Raw genomic sequence first — 14,767 nt, 5'->3', positions numbered from 1 at the left:
GGATTTCCGAAACAGGACAAACACCTCCTAGGAGAGAAAGCACAGACTGAAGGATACGCCTGGAAATCCTTTTTCCCAATGAGGATGCTGAGACTCACTGAAGAAGTAGGGAACGTGTACAAGGCCACAGAGCTGCAAAGTGACGAATCAAATATAAATTTTGTTTGAAAATGATTTCATGGGAGGAATGGGTTTCACGGAGTTCAGTACAACTGTGGTTGTGGCTTTAAAGAAGATGTCACTTTTTTTTTCTAGTGAACCCGATCCAAGATACCGTTTATTGAGTTTAAATCTTTACACACACAAAATCTTGTAACACTGACTGTAGGGGGAAAACAGTGGTTGAATATTAATTATTTAAATTAGTTAAAGCATAGGACTTTCAGAGTAGGACCACATAACAGCCCTAATCTTAGGGTAACTGATAACAAGTTTTTATTGAAAGAAGCTAAAATATCCATCTTTTAGTAAAACATAAATTCATGGGTTGATAAAACAAAAACACTTATTTGACTTCCTCAGAAAAGCTAACATTTCTACGCAGCTACCTGGGAGCTGAAAGAGGCGCCAGCTGTCATTTCAGCCTCATTTCAGAGGGAGAACAAGGAACCAGGGAGATGGACTGAGTCGCCCAAGGCTGCAAAGCTAGCACACGGCAGAGCTGAGGGGGGTAAAAAAAAAAGGTATGGTGTCTTCACTTTCTGCCGAAAACCTTTCATTTGACCACTTCACGTTACCTTTTGCATAGAAGAAAATAAAACACAATGAACTGAAACCATGGAATGGCTTTTGTTAACGAGAGATGCACCGACCAGTTTGTGATAAGCACTGTTTTAACAAGGAGCCAAGCAGGTCTCAGAAAATGACCGGAAGGAAGACCTGTGTCTATGCACTTGACTAAGAACTCACTTAACCTAACAGACAGCACCATGCCTGGCACGCAGCAAATGATCCACAGATACGTGTGGGGCGGATAAATGACCCTTCACCTCGGACACAGGAACGGTCTGTGGAATCTCTCAGCAGTGCCCATTCCAGACAGTTCTCTGACACCGAGTCTTGTTCATCCCCTCCAAGTGTCTGCCATCGTTTATTTCACTACTTCTCTTTCCCTTGGTCTCGTCGCTGGAATATTGCTCTAGAAGGTCAAGAGCCATCTCGTTGGTTCACCAGCCTACCGGAAGCACCAGCTGTCTCTGGATGCTCAATAACTGTGAGCTGAGTGAGTGTGCCGGCTGCTTCCCTTGGCCTCCTTCAGGCCCTCATAGCCTGAGGCTGAAGGTCAGGGTAAGTCTTCAGGCGAAAACGTGACAACCGAAAGCCTTCCCTGGCCCAACTCTCCCTTGGCTCAGGGGAGGTTAAGTTCGACCCTGCTTGGCTTACCTTTCCTTTGCTTCCTAGGGCTTGTCACAGAAGGACCCTAATGCTTCTCTGCGGCTCACGGGCCTCCCGGGATCTTCCTGTGCTGCCTCACGGCATGACCCCACCCCGGAGAGGGAGCTCACACCCCACGGTCACCCCTGACTTTAGACAGTTTTCCCAGTTGTCAGTGCACACTCACACATGTACAGATGTGCACACACACACACACGTACAGACATACACACACACACGCAGCCACGCACACGCACGTGCCCACACACATAAGGGCACACTCCAGGGCCCAGGCCGTCCAGCCTGGCGCAGCTCGGCTCTAACAAAGTTACTTCGGAAGATCCCACATGCAGATCTCCTGGTTCACCGTGCCTCCCAGGTGAATGTGTGTACCCCACAGTCACACCTGGTCTACCGTTCCCTTCAAGGCCGACATGACCAGTAATACGAGCAGTGGTTATCCGTGAGCACTAACACTAGGTTCAGTGCTGAATTCTCAGTATAAATTGTCTCACTTCCTCTGCATAAAGAAACCTAGGGGGCTGAGATCATGACGCCACTTGTACAGATGAGGGTAAGTGACTCACTGAGGATCACAGAGGCAGAAGGGAACAGAGGCGCATTTGGCTTTTTCACTTCAACACCATGAGGCTGGAGACTCAGGAAGTCCCCGAGCTATGACAGACCCCTGATCCAGTTAGAAGGATAGAAGAGTCCAGTTTCAATGGTTTCTTTCTAGGAGAATGTCTTTCTCTAAAGATCTGTGGGTGAAACCTATTTTCCCCCAAATCCAGCACTCTAAGGAATTTACTAGACTGGAAGCCTACCCTCTGTGTCGTGGGCATGCAGGTAAAGAAGGCTGGACCACCTTGGGCTCTGGGGATGGATTCCCAGCTGAGTTACCCCTGGCCAGAATCTTGGAAAATAAACATTTGATGGGAAAATTTTAAAAGGAGTGGAATACTCCAGACAGAGGGAATGTCATAAATAAAGGCTTAGCGGGAAGACACAGATCAGTGTGTTAGGGAACTAGTGTAAGTTGAATATCGCTGAAGGTGAGACAAAGCAAACAGTAAGTGTTTAGGGTGCAGGCCCTCGAGGGCATGATAAGAAATATGAATTTCCTTCTGTAGGCAGCGCTGAGGCCCTGTGGCAAGAGTCCGCATGAGAGCAATCTGTTCAGATTGTCACTTCCAATAGCTCAGTCTGGCAGAGATTCTGATTAACACAGGGATGCCGGTGATTCAGTCTATTGCAACGATCGTGATGGAAGGAAATGAAGCCTGAGGACGGGCAGCAGATCAGTAACAGAGACAGGAGCCTGGGGTTTCAAGGTCCAGGACCTGGCAGTAAAGCCTGCATCGATTTGGGAAATAAATGCAGGTTGACTGTATATAGTAAATTCAAACCTTTCTGAAACAAGGATGTTCAGTCTGGAGGCGGGCACAGCAGTGGACATTTAGTGAGTACTTATTACATAACCACAGGGATTAAATTCCACACGGTCACTCAGTGACGACCACTGTTATCACCATGTTACAGATGGGAAAACTGAGGCTTACAAATGTGCAGTGATATTCCCCAGAGTCCTATAACTCCTGAGGTACACAGCAGAGTTTCAAGCCAAGGAATTCTTTCTTAAATTTTTTTTAAAGTAAGTATGATCAGTTTACAGTGTTGTGTTAATTTCTGGTGATTCAGATATATATATATATATATATATATATATATATATTCCTTTTCATATTTTTTATTATAGGCTATCACAAGATATTGACTATAGTTCCCTGTGCTGTACAGTAAGGCCTTGTTTACATATTTTATATATAGTAGTTCTGACTCCAGAACCCAGATACCATTTCTCCACATTTTGTCAGGGCCAGAAATTGGAGGCAAAGGAAAGTGGGGGGCATTCAGAGTCCCTCTGCCTTCAGGAAGAGAGGCCTGAGGGGAGGTCACCTCCGTAAGTCTAATCCAGGGTTTCTCAGTCTCAGCACTTTTGACACTGGCAGGGGTGGAGGGAGGTAATTCTCTGCAAGGGGTCTGGCCTGTGCACTCCTGGCCTCCGCCCACTAGGTGTCAGTAGCTGAGACAACCAAAACTATCTCCAGACTTCCCACATGTCCCCTCAGGTGGTGGAGAGGAACAGAATTACCCCATTCGAGAATCACTGATCAAATCTTGGGATGTCCCAGCAAGAGAGAGCTGCATTTGAAAATCCATTAAAATCAGAGGCTGCCAAGGAGCTGCCAGAGGCAAATGATAATTTTGCTCTCTGCTTGGCATATTATTATTGGAGCCTTCCTGGTGGTGAGAGGCTCTCTACTGAGGCTCGGTACCTCTACCCTGGCCATCAGAGAGGACCAGACTTTGAAGGCGGTGGCAGGGGGAGTCATCTCTGGGACCCAGAACCTGCTTCTATGAATTAAAGGGTCAGAGTTTAAGTGGGCAATTCTGAGCTAGTCACCTGAGAGTCCAAATTAGCTTTGCTTCTCTGCGTATTAACTCCCTTCTCATGTCCTGTTTAATGATTTAATGATGTTTAACTTTGAAATTCTTCAAAGCTGAGGAATTTGCACACCCCCTAAGGCAGTTTCTACCTCCCTGGAGCTGAAAGTCCACTGAAGCACCATTCTGAGACCCCCCTTCTTGCAGGCCTTGCCTGTCAGGCGACCACAGGCAGAGTCTGGGCAAGCCCAGGGCTGTGGGCTAAGTCCCAGGGAGTTGGTCTGTAATTTAGAAGGAACGTTTAGCAGAAGAGATGGAGGAGAGAGGGAGAGATACTTAATGAGATTCTACTGCTTCATTTCTCTGTTCTGAGAAGGACTTTCATTTCATATTTGATAATTTCTGTAATGAGGATTCATTTTATATTTAACATTTACATTTAAAGTGGCAGTATTTCTCCGGCCTTCAAAGACCTGCTGTTAAATTGATGGTGGGGACTACAAACAACAGCACCTTAGAGTTGAAGAAAGATGGCATAAACCAAATAAAGGTAAACATGTAAAAAGAGATACATGTAAACATGCCTTTTATATTTATAAAGATAAATGATTTTTACATGTAAATGCATTTAAACATATAATATACCTGGGAGGAAGGTCAGTTTATCTGCATTTACAGAAGAGGAAATTGAAGCTCAAGGTACTGAAGTTATCCTCCCAAGGTCACACAGTAGGTGGTGAAAAAGGAGGATTATAGTCCCAGACGGTCTCTGGTCACTACATCCCATTATTTGGGATCCATCTTTACTCACCAACCCTCCAAACGTCAGCAGTTTCTGGTCCCTCTGCCTACCCAAAGTGGACTGTGTTCATACATGCCAAGTTCATTCCTACCAGTACACAAGCATCCTTCATTTTCAGCATCTCCTTGTCTGCGTTTGTCTTTAAAATGTAAGTTAAGTAGCCCTGACTGGGTTGCATACAAGGCAAAAAGATATCCCATAAAGTCCCTGGCATGGTACATGGCATCTAGTAAAAATAGCAACAAATTTATATAGCCCTTAATGTGGGCCAGTGCCTATTTTAAATGCCTTGAGCATACTGATTTTATCCTCAAAACAAACTTGTGGTGTAGGTCGGTATGTAATATGTCCATTTGACGGGTGAAGAAACTGAAGCGCAGAGAGGTGAAATGACTTGCCCAGGGTCACATGACCTACAGGTGGCAGAGCTGGAGTTTGAGCCCAGACCTTCTGGTCCTAGCATCCATACCCTTACAGGTCTGCAGCTCTACTCAGTCAGTCCCCCTCCTTTCAACATCAACAGGAATCAGGCCTGTTGATACTATGAACCCTTAGCATTGTGTGATGAGAATGGTACACCATCTCTGAGGACTTCTTCCCAAAATCCGTAAGCCCAGTAGAATCATAAGAAAAACGTCAAGGAGGAGTGTAGAGCTCAGTGGTAGAGCACATGCTCCACATGCACGAGGTCCTGGGTTCAAACCCCAGTACCTCCATTAAAAATTAGCTAATTAATTAAACCTAACTACCTCTGCCCCCCAAAATTAAAAAAATTTTAAAAGTATTTGCTATTTATCCGGAATGCTAATTTAACTATGTTTCATACTGAAAATATACTTACAAAAAATCAGACAAATCCCAATTCAGTCTCAAAATTCAAATCTCAAATTTCTCTAGGCCGTCAAACCCAAGGAAAATCTGAGAAACTCACATGCAGGAGGGCCCTCAGGAGATGTGACTCCTAAGTATAATGTGATATTCTGGGATGGGGTCCTGGACTGGAAATGGGATATTAGGGGAAAATTGAGGACATCTGAACTAAGTATTTCAGTTGATAATAACGCACCACTTACTGGTCTATGAATTGTACCAAAGACGCTGTATTAATAATGTAAGATGCTAAAAACAGAGCAGACTACATATCTATGAGCTTTCTGTAACATCATCACAATTTTTCTGTGAATATAAAACTATTTTAAAATCAAAGGTTTATTTAAATAAAGATTGTAAGTAACTCACGGTGCTCCTGTCATGCGGCACCCAGTGCCCTAACCCAGCCACTCTCATAGTTAATGTTATTAAGATCCCAGGGAATGCTTGTCACTACTCTTGCCCAGTGGATGACCTTGAAACCAAAGAAGGCTGTGTTTGAATGTCATGAGGTCTGCGGGTTGCACTGCTGCCATCTTCAGAGATGGACACTGCTCTGAAGTTGGAAAGGATATGAGAGGGGAGAAAAGATAAATGAACTGGCTTGTCAGATCTCTCCTATCCACATGAACACTATAGATTCTTCTACATCCAAGGATCATCTCCTGGTGGTGACAAGCATCCATGTTCTTGCTTCTTTTTGTATTCCAGTTTAGCGTTCTCAAGTTATTCTCAAATCAGCACAGTATTCACAACAGTCGCACATAGCAGCTATGGAATATTTTGCAATGTTAAGCAGTTCGTGTTTCTCTGAAATTTGAATACATGAAAGTCTAGACATAACATACAGAAAGCGTGATACCACTGTGGCACGGCACACAAACAACTGGAGGAATACTGAATCCCAGGCTGGTCGGGTTTTTTTCCCAAAATTTCCACAAAACTTTCATTTTTTCATAAATAAAAATGCAACTTTAACTGCTATTGGATAATCGATACTTACTCATTTTAAGGTGCTTGCCTTTTGCTTTTTAAAATAACCTTTCTCTGTTTCCTTTTGCTTTTAATAAGTACTTTTCAGTGTTTTAGAATACTGTTTTCAAAACATTTAATTTTTTTTACATTTTACTTTTTAAAATATTTTTACATTTATATGTACATTTCCAACATTGACTTTAGTTTGCATTTTTGATGAATGCAATTTGATGATGAAATATGAATTCATTTTGATGAATGCATTTTGATGATAAAATATGAATATGTGAAAATATATACACTCTGAATAAACTACATTTATGTTATAATCATTTAGGTCATTCTTGCCAATAGAACAAAAAATTATGTGAAAATCTGATTATAATAACATCATCAGCAATTTTGCCAAGCAATCGAAAGGTTAAATAAATTTTACAGAATAAGTATAAAATAACGTATGAATTACATATGCCTTTAGTTTATTACTCACCTGACACCCCTGTTCCACTAACAGCACACTCAGACCAATGCAGCAATAATTAAACTCAGCCATCTTTTCTATTTTGATGTCTTTTAATCATATAAATATGATATAGCTTTACACATTTTCATTTTGAAGGTGTATGTGTCAAAGTTGAAGGATAGAAAATATTTGCTTTAAGAGTTTCTTAAAATATTTAGTCATTGGTTGGGAGTGTCTCTATTTGTCTGCATGCCCTGGTCCTGCAAATACCAGATTGTAAGGCCATTTTGTAGACCAGAACACTGAGACACAGAGCAGTTACAATTCTTGTCTGATCCCCACCTCCCGCTGCCTGTTTCCCTTCCACCTAGCTGGGAACCCTGGCAGAGCTGAATCCAAACAAGGCTCTTAACCACCAGGAGAGATCGCCTCTCGTGGGCTGTCGGAAGTACTTGGTATGTGCCCTCTGATTCCAGTTAAAACATTTGCCTCCTTGAGAGGATTCTCAAGGCTTCCTGTATAGTAGGAGTTTGGGGTCTAGGGAAAAACATACAGGGACGGTATCCCAGGGCTGGAGCCGAGGATGGGGAACATTCCCAGCATCCCTAAATCATAGCCTCTCTCTCTTATCTTTACAAAGGTTAGAGTCATCTCTCAAATAACTCTAGAGAAAATATAAAACAGCCAATAAAAGCCCTGAAGATCAACCTTGAAGTGAGAAAAAAAATCCATCATCCAAAGGTAAAAACATATATATTGTCTCCTTTCACTCCTCGCATGAAGACCTTTTGCCGCCTCCGTTCTCCCAGACCCGTCTCTCCTGGCCATCTTTGTGAGAGGGGAAGCAGGGAGGGACCCTTTCTCCATCCCCGCCCTCTTCTGCTTCCAGTTTCTTACCATGCAGCACCCACAGTTCCAGCTGCTGTGAGGCTGTAATTTAGAGCAAACCAGTGCAACCTTGAACCAACTTAATGTGGGTGATTGATGGGTTGAACTGAATTTTTTTTTCCCACTTGCATGAGATTCTTGCAAGTAGGTATTATGATCCTAACCCAGCTAATCTTATTCCTCAGTCTAGTCAACAGCAATGTTTGGCATCTAGCTTTATAATAAAAGGTATCAATTAGGAGCTGTCGATGTTTTCAGAGGCAGTATCTAATTACAGTCACTTGCTATAGGCTATCTTGTTAAAAAATTTGAGCAGAATGAGTAAGTATTCCTGACAAGTTCAATGCATTATTAAAGGTGTAATTACTCAGTTATTGCTCATGTAATCCTGAGTTAATTATGTGACTTCAAAATTCATCACTTTTATGTTTATTGAACTTTGATAAGTTCACCCATATCAGATTTATCCCAGTGATCCATTCCCTTTCTTATTGCAAGCTGAATCTTTTAGAACAATTGGTTGGGAAGTGAACAGACCCTGGAACAGTCTAGACCCAGAACTGGCAGCAGTGGTTGTCTTGGGGGAAGAGTTGGTCTCCAAAGTGGCCATTTGTAGGGGAGCCTGATATGGAAGAAGGGAAGAGCAGCTCCAGGGGTGTCAGGGCCCCAGAATGATCCCCATCAATGCTGATGGCACTCCAGATGCTGGGGTCCCAGCAAATGCTGGGGTCCTTGGCTCAGCACTTCCTGGGAGTCTCAATGCCATAGGCAGTAGCAAATGCTAAGGATAAAAAGCAGCCCTAAGAAGAAGTTTACTTTAAATTCACTGCAAAAAGAGGGATATTAGTAGGTCATTCTCACTTTTATTAATTCTACTCCTGAGCAGAATTTCTCAACATCCTTTGGTGGAGCAACTTTTGCCCACATCCCGAGTGGATTCATCACCCAGGTTATTGCCTTCCTGGATACCCTCAGACCCCCAGAAGTCAGTGCGAGTGATACTGCTGTTCCTGGATGCTGGAGACATCTTATCTACCCAGGAAACTCCAGGCAGGCAAAAATGTGGTTATTACCCAGGCTGGGAGACAACTGAGGTGATAAATCCCACTTTGTTCCTGTGTGGAGGAAGAATCTTCAATTAAGTGAAAATTGATTTTCTAATGATTTTTTTTTTCTCCTGCTGACCATTGGTGGAGTGCTTGAACCAGCTCCAGCCCTGCCTTGTAGGAGAATAATTAAGTTGCTGCCACCGTTGACAAAAGAACTGGCCTCAGGTATGGGAAAACAACTCAATCCTTTCATTTTGGGTGAAACAGAGGACAGTGCCCATCATGGAAGGGGAAATGGCTCCACCGACAAAAACCAAAAGCGTCGGGCCCTGGGTTGGAAACATGGAGCTCCATGGGTGCTAAGGGGTCCTCTTGTGACCTGGTGGTGGCCGTCTGAACCACCCACATGCTGCTGGGCACAACTAAGAGAATCTTGACGGGGAGCCAGGGGGCACGGCAAAGCTAGAGAACTAAAATGAAAAATATTTTTTAATCTGTAAAAGGCTTTGATTCTGAGAATCTAAAATTTGGACAAAGAATCTTGAAATTTTTAGAAAAAGCCCATACAGGATTTTGTTGTTTCTTCCTAATATATTAACCACCTAATAATAACGAAGAAAAAGAGGAACTTTTAAAAGAATATTGCAATTTGTCTGCAGTTATGTGATTTAAAATACCCCTGTCTGTAAGCTACAAACTTTGGTAAAACTTAGAAAAATTAATGAATCATCCCCCAAAAATACAAAACCTAAAACAACACAACCAAATTCTAAGTTATAGCTTTCTTTGTATATCTACAGTTAACTACAAAGAAATTTTTTTGAGAAAAAACGTTTATGAAAATATCAAAGTATAAGCTGTTATAACCATCTGTTGCCCCGGCTTGCTAAAGAAAAATGCCTCTGTGTCAAAGGCAACCACCAGACCTGGAGTCTGACGCGTGTGCTCACTCATGGGCCCAGAGGAGACGTCAGAGAAGACGAGAGATGCCAGCTGGGCCTCCACCCGGAGGGCCAGATCCGATCACCGATCGCAAGACCAGTGTTAGGTGTAGAGAGCTCTTGCAGCCTGCAGTGCGTGCAGGCAGGGTGGGGCCTGTCTGAGCAGCTCTCAGACAAAGGGGTGCAGGTGCCGACAGGTGGAAGCCTTGGGACTGAGGACACCAAACAGGGAAGGCCCAGGGAGCGTGGGCACGGTACTGATGGCATCCGCTGCTGTGGGCTGAGCTGAAAATAGGAGATCAGGCAAGGAAATCAGGAGCATTTTGGCACAAGGTAAGACTCGAGGTCAATGGCTTGAGAAGTGACTTGTCAACAAAACAAATGTGGTGAGAATTCAGTCTTAATGAGTATTAGGTATACACTCTAATGGTATGGATGTGTGTTTAAATATATATATAATATGTACATATACACAAAAATATACATAGTTAAACCATGTAACAGACAATGCTAATATATAATTCAAATATATTATATATAAATGAACACTATAATTTCACAAATTATATTTATATTTATAAATTAAATTTATAGTTGTAATATTTATATTTATAATCTTATATAATTGTATGTTATAATCAATATATATTTATGTTATCTATGAATATGTTATAATTGTATAATTATAAATGATTATATATTAAAATATAAAATATATTTATAAATATAAAAGGTATTTTAATATAAATATAAATATAAATATAAAAGGTATTTTAATATAAAGATATATGTGTATATATATGCATATGTATACACAGATATATGTGTATATATCTGTATATATGTGTATACACACACACACACACACACACACAAAGTTAATATACAGCCAGACAAAACACGTGAGGAAACTTCTTTCAGGCTCTTGTGCAGATGGAACCTGCAGCAGCAGATAGAAAGTCCCTGCATCCAGCAGGTTACACCTCTGAGGTCACATACCCACCACTGCCACTTGCTGGGATCTGGGCTTTATCCTCCTTCCGTTAAATCCAGAGTCTCTGAGTTTCACTTCAGTAGGAGCTACTTCCTTTTGCCTCCATTGCTCCCCTTTGAGACGCACTGCATCTCCTGGAAGTTTTTGCCTTGGTTGTCAATTGAGTTAATGTCCCAGACTTGCAGCTGAGGGACCTTATTAGCACTCAGTAGCCCAGATGAGTGTATCCTCCTGAGAAACAAACTCCATCTTATTGCCAAGGTCAAAATGTTCAGCCACAAGCCCTGACAGCCCCTACATTCCACGATGGGCACACCCAGTGTGGGAAAGGCTGCCTGTGTGTGGATTCAGGTGAGCAAACAGCCTTCAGGGAAGAGAGACTCTGAGGCTCACTGCCTTTCCCACGGGATCTTGAAAATGTCTGCCTATGTAGCACCTGGGGGTTAAAAGGCACAGGCAGGAAATGGAATGTGGGGTCCAGTGGTCAGCACCTCCTCTACCATGTGCAGCTCCAGTCTAGGTCATGGTTGTTGTCTTCTCACAGCCCACAGTCTCATTCAGGAGTCCAGACTTGAGCCTGTAAGGTGGGATGACTCTCCAAATGAATGCAAATGCCTCTAAGGTGTTTAACGCAATAGACACGTCCTTGCTTGATCTTCCCATGGAATTCTCTTAGAATCTGCTTCTGACACTTTCTAGTTCACCTGCTCTAACCACAACGTTCAACCACATCCACTCCTCTTACCTCCTTTTTGTGACAGGTGGCTGATTATAAGTGGCCCCAACAAATCACACTTTCCTGCACCTGGGATATATAGCTCCTCCCACTGAGAGGTGGAGCCTCTTCCTCTGCCTCGTTGAATCTAGGCTGGCCTCATGATTTGATTTGACCAGTAGCAGTTGGCAGAAGTGACAGTGTGTGCCTTCCAGGGCTTAAGAGGCCTTGAAGCTTCTACCCTTACCCCCTTGAAACTCTCAGGCCGCCATGTTTGAAGAAGCCTCAGATGAAAGGCCACACCAAGAGACAGAGATCAGCCTTCATCGCTGTCCCAGCTGCCCCCTCAGCTGGTTGCAGCTGGAGAAGAAGTAAATTGTTGTAAACCACTATTTGGTTGAGCAGCTTGATATCCAGCAATAGATAAGTGCTATCTTCCCAACTGGAGAACTCAAGGTGACCTTGGCAAAAGTCCTCCATCTTATCTTTCCTCTATCCCACACGTGACTCCTGTCGACTGGAGAAAAAATACCGCACAACCTAAAGTGGAGAATTACATTTGATTCAGCCGATTTTCGGAGGACTTCAAGCCCAGGAGACAGCCTCTCGGATCACTCTGAGGGACTGCTCCAAAGAGGTAAGGGAGGAGCCAGGATAGATAGGAGTTTTTGCAAAAAGACCAGGTAGCCAGAACATGAAAAGATGACTATTAAATAAAGAAAACCAGGTATCTCAAGTTAAGGAATTTAGTGCTTTTCTGTGTATGAGAACATGCAAGAGTCTGGCTCATTGAAATCATTTCTGGGATGTGCACCTCAGCTCTCTAGGGCCAGGATTCTGTTCTTTCCCATCCTGAGTCCTCTCAGAGCACTGTTGGGGGTGACAATAGTGACTTCATGGCTGCAGCATCCTTTTGTTTACTGACAGGGCAGGCAACGTTTTTTCATTCACACTCCCTTCATTAGTAAGTATTCCAAGCTTTTGTCCATCCTCCTCCCCCTCCCGAGGAAGAGATGTCTTTGTCAAAGGTAACTGGTGCTCATGATTTTATCATCTGCTCCTTCCTCTGGGGTCTGTACCCTCAATCATCTTCTCCTTTTCTAAACCCAGTTTTCTGGCACATTAAATGGAGATCACCACAGCACCAAGGTCATAGTTTTCTGTTTGTTTTCTTCTCCATGGGGATATTCATTGAGGGGAAAGAGCCGATGTACCTGACATCTGCGGTCACACCTGTTCCCAGGTACCATCACAGTCCTCCTCTTGCCACCTGACGGCAGCAGAGAGCCTGCTTCTCTGAGGAGCTCAGATTGAAAACAAAGTAGGGCTGGACCACAGTGTGACTTGCGTACCTGTGAAGGCCTTTGCCCTTGATACCGTAGGTGACACGTGGCCTCAGAGAGATTCCCTGTTGGCCCCACTGCCCTGAACCTTTCCCGGTGTGAGACCTGCCTCTAGTCAGTGTTTCACCAGCTTGGCCTCAGAATAGAAGCCTCACCCCTCTCTCTCGTCCATCTTCACTCTAGAGCTCAGCGTAAGCCCTCACTTCTGTGAGGAAGAGAAAAGAACAGTTTGTAGATGTCAATAAACCCTTGTTGATGGAGTGAGTAACGGGCCTGGCATCTGCTGGGTCCCCTGTGACCCATGTAAGTGTTTACAACATATAAATAAGTCAGGTGGATAGCTCTGCTTCCCAGATGTGCTTTTTTTTTTTTTAACCTGAATTATTCAGTCTTTTAGGGACATGGTTCCTAATCTTGACCATCTGTTGTCTGGGGGCTTTGGGACACAGGATTCCCCTTAGAAGAAGAGTAGGAACGAGGAAAGGTAGGGAAATCCCACTGCCGGTCCCTGTTTTCTCCACATTTTGTTGGAGGATGGGGCTCAAGAAGGTCGGACTACCCAGGGAAGGGGGGGCGACTGGAACATTCTCTGCACGGCTGAGAAGCGTGTGTAAGTCAGGCGGGTGAACCAGCTCAGGCCTCCCACAGTCCGGAGCAGAACAAGATGAGGAACCTCCAGCACCTGGGCTGGTTGAGGAACAGCCAGTCCCCGGGGCTTGGTCCTCAGCCCCATTAAGCCAACGTGGGGCCCCAGCCCCTTTAATTAGGTGATGGGAAGAGGGAAAATGGAAGCGTAATAGAAAAGTAACTCTGCACCGATTTGATTTCAGCTACAAAAATGCTATTCCACTCCACCCTTCTTACTCTGAGCCCTGGTATGTGGAAGAACTCAAGCAATGATGACGACCTTGGGTATTGCTCTCAATTATTCCGGTGCTACCTGGCCGCCCAGCTTACTGCCAGCGCTCAGCTACTCTGAGCAAAGCCATTCTAACGATTTCGATTAAATCCTGGCCTCTTCCCAACTGCACACAAATTAAAAGCATTACCGGACGATTCTAGCTCCAGCTCTTGGAAGTGTTGTTATATAAAGAAGGAGGAAGGTTGCCAAAGGCTTGTTGGCATTTCCTTAGCCACAGGAGAGGATTAACCCCTTGGGTTTCTTAGGATGGGGAGATTTTCTTTTCCTCCCAATTTCAACAGCCTGTTTTGTTTTGTTTTGAACTGTTCTTTCAAGCACAGTTTAAATACATTTGTGATGTGGGAGGCACCAAAGAGTTTTTAAATAGCACACATTCTCCCCAAAGCTTTGGGGGATGGCCCCCAAGACTTCATGTTTCTAAGAAGATGTCTCTGCTAGTCACAAGTTGACCAGTTTCACTTTGGAAGGGGAAGTCTGGCTTGGAAGACCTCCCCAGGTAACTGTCTCATCAGTCTAGGGACTTGAACAAGGGTCTTTGGGTCTGCTTGCCTTTATGATCAGTCTCCCTGAAAGAAGAGAGGAATCTAGAACTATTGAGACTCTGCTCTCCACGGCTGCCTGATGCCACAAGCTCACAGCACCCACCTCTCTACCCTTTTGTGCAACAAGACTAACGTGAGGGAAGAGGTGAGAGGGAGGGTACCGAGCACCCCTACAGGAAGGAGAGACCAAGTCCCACTCATCAGACCCTGCAAGGAAACTGAAGCTCACAGATGTACGAAGCCTGCTCAAGAACATACAGCCCACATGTGGCAAAGCTGAAATCAGGTCCAGGGTTTTGACTCCTCCCCCAGTTTTTTTCCCTCTTTGCTATGCTACCTCTCGGTGGAGAAGTGCCCCCTTGCAGGTCACCGGGAGATGTGACAAGTCAAGAAGGTGAGGAGGCAAGCCAAGGTGAGCGGAGGCAAGGATCCAGGATGCTG

At 44.0% G+C, this 14,767-nt stretch overlaps 1 long non-coding RNA gene and 1 other non-coding gene across 2 annotated transcripts; both read left to right on the top strand.

Annotated features, from left to right (window-relative positions):
- Positions 1-5,264: 5,264 nt before the first annotated feature.
- Positions 5,265-5,340, top strand: TRNAV-CAC (transfer RNA valine (anticodon CAC)). Its single transcript has one exon. It is a non-coding gene; the product is annotated as a tRNA-Val (tRNA).
- Positions 5,341-7,151: 1,811 nt separating this feature from the next.
- On the top strand, positions 7,152-10,352 carry LOC140687284 (uncharacterized). Its single transcript, XR_012061476.1, has 4 exons — positions 7,152-7,387; positions 7,573-7,673; positions 8,707-9,094; positions 9,783-10,352. It is a non-coding gene; the product is annotated as an uncharacterized lncRNA (long non-coding RNA).
- Positions 10,353-14,767: the final 4,415 nt, after the last annotated feature.

The sequence above is a fragment of the Vicugna pacos genome, chromosome 19 (assembly GCF_048564905.1).
Source record: "Vicugna pacos chromosome 19, VicPac4, whole genome shotgun sequence".
Taxonomy (NCBI): Eukaryota; Metazoa; Chordata; class Mammalia; order Artiodactyla; family Camelidae; genus Vicugna; species Vicugna pacos.
The sequence above is the reverse complement of the archived record's forward strand: the minus strand, read 5'-3'. Positions and strand labels throughout refer to the sequence as shown.